A 9,792-nucleotide genomic window follows, 5' to 3' on the forward strand; every position below is an offset into this window, starting at 1 on the left:
TTGCTTTCAAACCTGAAGGCATCAAAGGAGCAGCTAGATCATCTTTGTTTTAAACTCTCTTTTCCCCTGCTGTCAGCCTCTACTATTTCTCACCTTTTTTAAAATTAATTCTTCAGAGAAGTCCTACTGTGAAGTTGGCCTGAAATGGTTTATTCTAAAGAATGGTTTTAGTGCTCTTGTATAAAGTACCACCCAGGAAAGTACCTCTCTGGATGTGAGTGGGTCTCCCTCCTCAGAAAAAGGTATTGACTGGGATGGGAAGGACAGGAGGTACTGAGGAAATGACTGGAGCCAGGCTGATGGAAGAATCCGCTCTTAGTTGGAGAGCTGTGATGGTGTGGAACGAAAAAGGCAAGAGAAATCCCTTGGGTCCTCATGGACCTCACAGTCACTCCCAACACCACCCCCCACGCCCAGCCAACCAACACCCTCCGAGACACAATTCACCAATCATTTCTCCATAATAGCCTTTAATACTAAAATGCATTAAATTTTTGAAGCAGAGAAAACACATTTAAGGGGAAAACAGAGAACCACCAGATAAAAGGAAACAATGTGGCAGATAACACCATTTAAAACATAACTGTAATAATTTAATAAAGCTGCTTTATCATCTTCATAAAATAGAGCGGTGATTCTTTTTGTCTTTTTTTCTTTCTACAATGATTCAATCACTGTGAAAATGTACATAACATACAGATCAGCATATACAACAATTTCACCTTCATATAGTCAGCAACAGAGACTGCTTAATGAAACATACTGTACTTGCATCCCTCTAAATTTCCACCCTGGTTTGACAGGTAAACAGTAATAGTGTCATCAGGCTCATTCCCCTCACTAGAGGAGCGAAGGCGTAAGCCTTTTGCAACTAATACCTTAGCATTCAAATAGCACAAGAAGGTATTTGTTGCTGAATTTCTAGCTCAAGCTAGTCTGGCTCTTGGTCATTAAAGTCTGCATTCTAGCCTTCCTCAGCTGAACGCCAGCCAGTGCCAGTAAAAATCTACTTAACCAGTGCTGTAATGGTGTTAGCTGGTTTGTTTGCTAAGGTTGACAGCAACTTTCAGTTAGTAACAAGGTCATTTTTAATTGCCAATACAGCTGGAGCAACAATCAGCATCATCAGTTTTCCCTAATGACCTACAATGCTTTCCAATCAAGATCAGGTTTTCGTGGGTTGTTCTTTACCAAGAGCACCTTACAATATATATTTCAGACAAGGTGGTTGATTTTCTTTGTTTTTTACAAAAAGCAATATGAGTTCAATTGGAAATTAATTCACTTTTACACAACATGTGACCCACAGGCCAATTCCAGCTTCACAAGAAAATAAAGAGAGCTGCAACAACTTCATTAGGACAATGTGTTTTGCTCTGGAATATTTCAGTATCAATATAAAGCCACCCAGTCCCAGCCCCACCCCCACACATCCCCTTTGAATATTACTTTGTTACATACTTAAACTAAAGAACAACATCTCAATACACTTTAGTGTCAGCAGATACAATTTTGACTCATGAAATGACATCCTTAAATGTAATTTTACTGAGAAGGCAAACACTAGGACTGTATACAATGGACTTTTTAAGCTCATTTATGCCAGTTTTTCAAAGTCAGTTAGGGTCTTATTATCCTGGATAAAGAGCCAAGTGGACCAGACTTGTCAGGATGCTCTGGGACCATTCAACATCAAAATGATCCTCATAGAGTGAATTGGAATTCCAGCCAGAACTTCTATTATGTACAGTAATGATCCTTTTCCCACACCAGATGCCCAGTCAAGCTATCCTTACACACTTGTGTCTCCCAAAACTGCCCGTTGCCCTTGATGCTTCAACTGGACCACTTTTGTTTTGCTCGTTAATATAATAGAGCAGTATGAAAAGTTCAACTGAATTCCCTTCAATCAGGTGTATGTTGAAGTAACACTATTGGGATGACACTGGATGGCTCCAGTTTTCAGAGTTCTAAGTTGTACTCCTCCAATATTTTTGAGCAGTGATCAATGGGTCACCAACTTATCAGTCTAAATGGACACCTTAGGTGCAATTAGCTCTACTAGGCAGGTTTACACTGGAGCAGTGATACTTAAAATGTGATCCCTGGACCAGATGCATCAGCATCACTTGGGAATTTTTAAATCAGCAAAGACTCAGGCCTCACTCCAGACCTACTGAGCCAGAAACTCTTTAAGTGCAGAGCCCATCAACCTGTGCTTTATCAAGTCCTCAACCTTTAGTGGGCATTTGATTCATATAAATTGTTAGGTCTCACCCCCAGAGGTTCTGCTTCAGTTGGTCTTTGTGAGGACAGAGAATTACCATTCTTAACAAGTTCCCAAGTGATGTTAGTACTGCTGGTCCAAGGACTACACCTTGAAACCACTGCCTTTCAGGAAGTGTGGGGTCCCTTGGCCCATTGCCTATTTGGGCAATAAAGTGGGCCATAATTTACTCTACTGGCTTTAAGAGAATCCAAGGGATGGTAAGTTTCCTTCTGAACGGGTTCATAGATTAGTCAGTATAGAGAAAAGAAAAAAGAGACTCCACACAGCACGGCTCCCTTCTTCCTATTTCTTGTATGTATATACCATGTTCCCATATTTGGGGAGAAGCGATTGATCAATGCAAACTAACCTGTTTATATTGCATGAAACCATTCACCTGCTCAGGGACATGCCCAAAGCAGTTAGTAGTAGAGCATGTCATACCTCAATATGTCACACCTGAACACACCTAAAACGTCAATTCCTCCCTGAAAGGGACATCAGAATAAGTGGAATAGAACTCCCTAAGATTTAGAAACTGAAATTGATCCCTCATATTTAAGTGTGTAACATATTTAGAGAGGATAAAAAGGGAAAATATTTGGCCCTCTGGCCTTTGTGGCTTTTCATCAGACATGTTGGAAAGGAGAGAAAAACATGAACCAAAAGGGAAAGTTAGGATCCTTGCACAAAATTTCTTTTTGCAGGCACAGCCTGACTATAAAACCAGCATACAAAGCCCTCCTAGGATGCACTTGTGCTTCTGGGAGGATGTATACATCAGACAACTGTAGAGGGGAAAAAAAGATATTTTCTTAATGAGGGAAATTCTCTGAACAAACTCAGTAAAGGATTTGGAAGCCAAAAAATATCTGACTGCCCATTGTGAACAAAGTATTTTGAGAAGGAAAAAGGATTGGCCTATTGTTTGAAACTGAATTCTGGGGGGAAAAAAATGGGGCGGGGGGGTGAACACAAGAGACAAGCAGAATCAATGTCACTGCTACATTAACCATTTTCAATTTGGCTGGTAAGAGACATGGCAGCCAGTGGCCACATAACATTGAATGTTCTCACTTGCCACGATCTTTTCAGCTCCCTCATCCCCACTGAGCACATAAGAAATACACCTGTACAAAAGCTGTCAAATCTGACTTGAAAGTGAGGTGGTAGCTAACAGTATAGCTAATATCTGGATGGATCAGTGGAGGAACAGTCTAAATTCTATGGGCAGCCATCATAAATAAAATAGAAAAAAAAAGTTAATTTTTAACATGCTAAATAAACTATTCACTTGCAAACAAATAAATACTTAATTCACAATCTACTACTAAAATGAAATGAGTTAAAGGGGGAAAAGCAAGAGAATTAAATGAGCCAAAATGAAGATGCTATGATAATTGATTTCTAATTGTGTCAGTTTCAGGGGAAAATTTGCAGTCACACCAATATTCTGTATGAGGTAGTATTCAGCACTGAATAAGAAATAAGGATGAATTTGTAGCTTCATTTATAACTTCTTTTTCAGAAATATTCTCCCCTACTAACCCCATTCCCACTGCCTTACCCAGCCCCCTCCCTCAAACCCTCCTTTCCACAAAAGAAAATGTTCCCAGTTAATGTATAAAGCAGGAACTCAGGCAAAAATAACTAAAACATTTAAAAGAGTGGACTTATCTACCTAACTTAAGAAAATAAATCATCTTTTGCATTCTTAATACTCTAAGCCTTTTTCTTTGTGTATTCTTGAATTTCAAAAAGTGAAACAAATGAGAACATAACCACAAAACTTGTTTCTCTAGAAACAACTCTTTTAAGAGCAAGACAGAGCAAAGGTGACATATTTGTTTTTAAATTATGAACTCTTAGGCTGCAAGAATACTATGTTGGCTAGTGAATATTAATAGACAGTTAATAAAAGGGGAGTTTGAGGAATGTTAAACCGAGAAAGAATGTGTGTAACAAACTTGTTAATAAAAATGGTGTATTCCTAGCCTACAGCAAAGAGTTGGCTAAATCTAAAGGATTTTAATTTTAATAGTTTCCTGTTCACATTTTTAATTTAAAAAATGTATCACTCATAAATACGAGTTCAAGTGTCCAAGTGTCTCCATTCAGAAGGCACGATAATTGGATTAGGGATGCTGTTATCTGTTACCTGTCTTTTCCTAAACATACACTTTGTACTGCTTACTCTGTTCCTATTTATACTCCTATGATACAGAGCCACATGGAGTTCTCAATTCCAGTCCATGACGTGCTTTGCACTCTAATTTCTAATCGTGTTTGGGAAGCACTGAATCAGGAAGTATGTGTCTGAAAGGATGCTAATTTAAAATCCACAATAGATTCAGTCTTTTTGAGTTTTAGATGATTGGAGATAGGGAATTTCTAAGCCTGGAAACTGATAACTTCAGGAGCAACTTTCCTGTTCAGGGCCTGAAAATCAGAAAAACTGATCTCATAAAATTTTCAGCACAATATTTCTGACAACTGCAAATTAGATAGCAGAATATCCAAAAATGACTTTCTGTAATGATCTATCATGGATCTGGGCAGAAGCCTGAAAGTCAGGAAAAATACTCTGCAAAGTGGTGAGCAACCATTCTGTGGGTATCCTATGTGAATGAGTACCCTCCAAGGACTCAGCCTATACATGTGGCATTACTCACTCACTTGCCATCTCAGTTGTTTGCACTTTGTTTTGTCTGTAGTTTTTTTTTTTTTTTAAGAAAAAAACACCAATTTCTATAAGCCTTTTGCCACCACCACACACGTAGCAATTTGCAATATCAAATACGACAATAGCACAGCTAGCAAAAGGGTTCTTTAAAGCAGGGGTGTCCACAGCAAAGTAGAGGCATTGGAAAGTACTTGAGCTTCAGAAACAACCATTTGGGGACTCAATTTCACATCACCAAATCAATGAATAGTACACAATAAATGACCATTAACTTGTCTACACTACAAAACAGTGGCAAACTTATTAAAGGTGTCCAGAGCCTTTTTTTTTTTTTTTGCTTTTTTTAAATGTAATCCTCCACAAACAATGGTAATTTTTATTATAATTTCGACATAGAAAAATATATAAATTCAAACACTTAATACATAATACTTTTTACAACTGAATTTGTCTCTGTTTCCCCAACATCAAGGCCTCATGAACGACTCAAGCCAAAGCTAATTTGCTCCAACGGAACACCCCTGCTGCCTGTTGAAACGAGAGGGATTGTCACAGATTGATAGTCATTTATAAACAATACATTTAGGGAAAGCTCTGAAATACAGCCACTCAAGAACCAACCATTGGTGAACAATTACAAGGATCAGCTACTGCTTCTTAGCTAGCCAGCATGGTTTCTCTCTTTCTTCTTCCCCAGAACTGATTTAGAGAATGATATCCTTCAGACGCTTCACACCAGGAGACTCTTTGTCTCGACCTTCCTTCAGAATGGGGTTGACCTCATGCACAACTTTCTCGCCATCAGCTCCACGGGGTTCAGCTTCAGAGGGACGAGAAGGACCATTGTTGACATACTGCTCCAGATCACGCGCAGGGGGTGCCAGGGCAACAGTGTAAGACACAGAAGGCTTGGTAGGCAGAGGGCTCTTGAGGTGCAGAGGGGAAGTGACAGGGCTAATAGCCTCACAGCCATTGCCCGCCTCCCGGATAGCGCTGTTGACCTTGGGGCTACAGGTGGTCACATCAACAGTCCTTCTCCCTTTGAGGGTGGGCCTCTCCTCAGCTGGGTGGTCGCTGACATCCTTTCCAAAGGTTGCGAAAGTCCGCTTGGTGGGGCCGCAGTCGTCATAAGCTTCAACATCAGCAGCAGTAGCTTCGATGGACAGCGTGATGATGTTCCTCACATGCTCAGGGGACTTGGAGCAGGTGGGCATGGGGTTCCGGGGCATCCAGCACCTGTCAGAGTGGCCAAGAATCCGGCATTCTTCCCTGCAATGAAATCCTTCATTCTGATCTGTTTGGAGAAAATTAAAAATGTCAATTTCATCAGCTTTTCCCAGGAATCATCGTTACTTCCCAGTGCTCAGGTTTCTTAGGTACCCAGAGATCCTTTGGGGAAATGACACTTTTAGATAGTCCTTTATTGCCTTTTGGGACAAGTGTGAAGAATTGGATTTTTAAAAAGCTGTAGATCTCCCCCCTAAACACTCTCCTGCCTTTTTTATGATTATTTTTGTTGCTGCTTCCACTGCTGACAAAACTAAAAACCTAAAGGGAAACACACTATGATGAAAAATTTTATTTTTTAAAAAGTTTATCTGATGGCAAAGGTGCTGAGACTCAGCATTTCATCAACAATTCCTGCTAAAAATCAACTGTGTTTGAAACAGGTTCTAGCAGATATACTGAGAAGTCTTGGCCATGTTTTGGAGTAATAGCACTGTCAACCACATTCCTACCCTACTTGTCAATGATATTCAATGCTTAGTTTTAGATTAGTAACATACTCTTTGAAAACCCAATCACATCACTTTTTTTGGCCACCAGTCTCACCAGCCAATCTTCTCACTAAACCCTTTACATGACTTAGATTTCCCATGAGAAAGAATATACTGAGATCTCTTCCTTCAATCTGATCCAGAAGCTACACCTGGCCTTATGTACACATCCCTCATGGGTTGAACATCATTTAATTATACTCAGCTAGCCATTCCTTCTTATTTTTCTTATCTGCAATTTCATTTGGGTCATATTTCTTAACAGAATTTCTTCATGGATTACTTTAACCCTATCATAGATGATCTTAGCACACAGAATTCATAATTAATGGTAAGACGTGTTTTTCTCATTTTATCCCAGGTTCATTTAGAGTTAAGGTTTTAATTTGGCTCTCAGAAAAGCTTTCTATATGGGCTTCACTAAAGTATGGACTCAGGGTTAACTTCTACCTGTCCATTGGAAAACTGTTAATGTCTGGTTTAGAGCTCTAGTTTTTCAGATCAATTTATATTTATGTTACATTCTTGCATGAGGATGACCTAGTAAAATTTTTCATATCATACTGCACAATGCATCAAAGTATGAGCAGCTTAACATTTATAGATATCCTTGGGGTAGGACTGGAAGAGGTAGGGAGACAAGAAGAGATTGCAAAGACAAAAAAAATATACATCAAAAAAAGTTGGAAATATGTGCTATGAGTGCTTTTTTTTTTTGCAGGAAGAAGTCTGCAATTCAGGGACTTGCCTGATATTAGTCTACATACAACACACCTTCCTTTACAATTGTATTTCTATTTTTTAGCATTTTTCTTGAGTTTTTAGAGTAAATGACACAGCAAAGAGATAATTCTCTGCCTCATTTACTGAAAGTTATTTTGGTAAAGGGGTACTTGGGAGGAGGCTCAAGAAATAATGGTTGAAATGAGTGTATTTTTCATCATTTGGAGAAAAAGTGTTAGAAGCAGCTAAATGTCAAGGCTTAATCCAGGCTGAGTTCAGATTTCAACATGACTCTGGAAATGGCTTTTGACCTAAATTACAGAAAAAACAGCCAAAGATAAGACCTCCTTCAGTATACCTGGACACAATTTGCTGACTTATCTTTAAGATGGCCAGTTTAAGCCCCCTTTCAATGCTGGAGAATGAAACTCTCCGAATTTTGCAGAGTTGGAACCAAATAACAAATAAGCATTATTACCAAGAAGATAAGTGCCTTCTTCATACATAGGACAAAGCTCCCACAAACTCCAGCACACTTCCATGTCAGGAATGCCTGACCACCTCTGAAAAACAAGGGTTTGTCAAAGCCGTTTCTCTGCCTCTTCCCTGTAAACTTTCATTGCTGCCACCTGATGACTTGTGTGCACCAGGATCCAGAGACCCACAGACACTGAGACAAAACTGTGTGTGAGTGTCTCCTGTGGAGGTATGGGTCAGCAGTGGACTGCTGCAGGGGCAGGGGCTCTGGTGCAGCAGACCCGGGTACGGCATAAGCCCTCTTGGAGGACGTCACCATTAATCCCACCACCTAGTCACCAGAACTCTCCATCAGAGAGCAGACAGACTGAAAACAACAATCACAGAAAACTAACCAATCTGACCACACAGACCACAGCTGTGTCTAACTCAATGAAACTATGAGCCATGCTGTGCAGGGCCACCCAAGATGGATGGGTCATAGTGGAGAGTTTTGACAAAACGTGGTCCACTGGAGAAGGGGATGGCAAACCACTTCAGTATTCTTGTCTTGAGAACCCCATGAACAGTATGAAAAGGCAAAAAGATAGGACAATGAAAGATGAACTCCCCAGGTCAGTAGGTGCCAAGTATGCTACTGGAGATCAGTGGAGAAATAACTCCAGAAAGAATGAAGAGACGGGGCCAAAGCAAAAACAACACAGAGTTGTGGATGTGACTAGTGATGGAAGTAAAGTCTGATGCTGCATAGGAACCTTGAATGTTAGGTCCATGAATTGAGGCAAATCGGAGTTGTCAAAGAGGAGATAGCAAGAGTAAACATTGACATTTTAGGAATCAGCGAACTGAAATGGACTGGAATGGGTGAATTTAACTCAGATGACCATTGTATCTACTACTGTGGGCAAGAAGCCCTTAGAAGAAATGGTGTAGCCATCATAGTCAACAAGAGTCGGAAATGCAGTACTTGGATGCAATCTCAGAAATGAAAGAATGAACTCTGTCTGTTTCCAAGGCAAACCATTCAATATCATGCTCATTCAAGTCTATGCCCCGACCAGTAATGCTGAAGAAGCTGAAACTGAACAGTTCTATGAAGACTCACAAGACCTTCTAGAACTAACACCCCTAAAAGATGTCCTTTTCATTATAGGGGACTGGAATGCCAAAGTAGGAAGTTGAGAAATACCTGGAGTAACAGGCAAATTTGGCCTTGGAGTACAGAATGAAGCAGGGCAAAGGTTAACAGAGTTTTGCCAAGAGAATGCACTGATCATAGCAAACACCTTCTTCCAATGACACAAGAGAAGACTCTACACATGGACATTACCAGATGGTCAATGCCAAAATCGGATTGATTATATTCTCTGCAGCCAAAGATGGAGAAATTCTATACAGTCAACAAAAATAAGACCAGGAGCTGACTATGGCACAGACCATGAACTCCTTATTGCCAAATTCATACATTGAAGAAAGTATGGAAACCCACTAGAATATTCACGTATGCCCAAAATCAAATCCCTTATGATTATACAGTGGAAGTGATAAATAGATTCAAGGGATTAGATCCGATAGACAGAGTGCCTGAAGAACTATGGATGGAGGTTCATGACATTGTACAGGAAGCAGGGATCAAGATCATCCCCAAGGAACAGAAATGCAAAAAGGCAAAATGGTTATCTGATGAGACCTTACAAATAGCTGTGAATAGAAGAGAAGTGAAAGGCAAAGGAGAAAAGGAAAGATACACTCATTTGAATGCAGGGTTCCAAAGAATAGCAAGGAGAGATAAGAAAGCCTTCCTCAGTGATCAATGCAAAGAAATAGAAGAAAACAATAGAATGGGAAAGACTAGAGATCTT

At 39.9% G+C, this 9,792-nt stretch overlaps 1 pseudogene across 1 annotated transcript; it reads right to left on the reverse strand.

Annotated features, from left to right (window-relative positions):
* Positions 1–457: 457 nt before the first annotated feature.
* On the reverse strand, positions 458–6,246 carry LOC108635252 (annotated as a pseudogene). The gene is given in 1 exon segment (XR_001917776.1): positions 458–6,246. The product of XR_001917776.1 is annotated as a protocadherin-19 pseudogene (transcript).
* Between the last annotated feature and the right edge of the window lie 3,546 nt (positions 6,247–9,792).

Source organism: Capra hircus, unplaced genomic scaffold (genome assembly GCF_001704415.2).
Source record: "Capra hircus breed San Clemente unplaced genomic scaffold, ASM170441v1, whole genome shotgun sequence".
NCBI lineage: Eukaryota > Metazoa > Chordata > Mammalia > Artiodactyla > Bovidae > Capra > Capra hircus.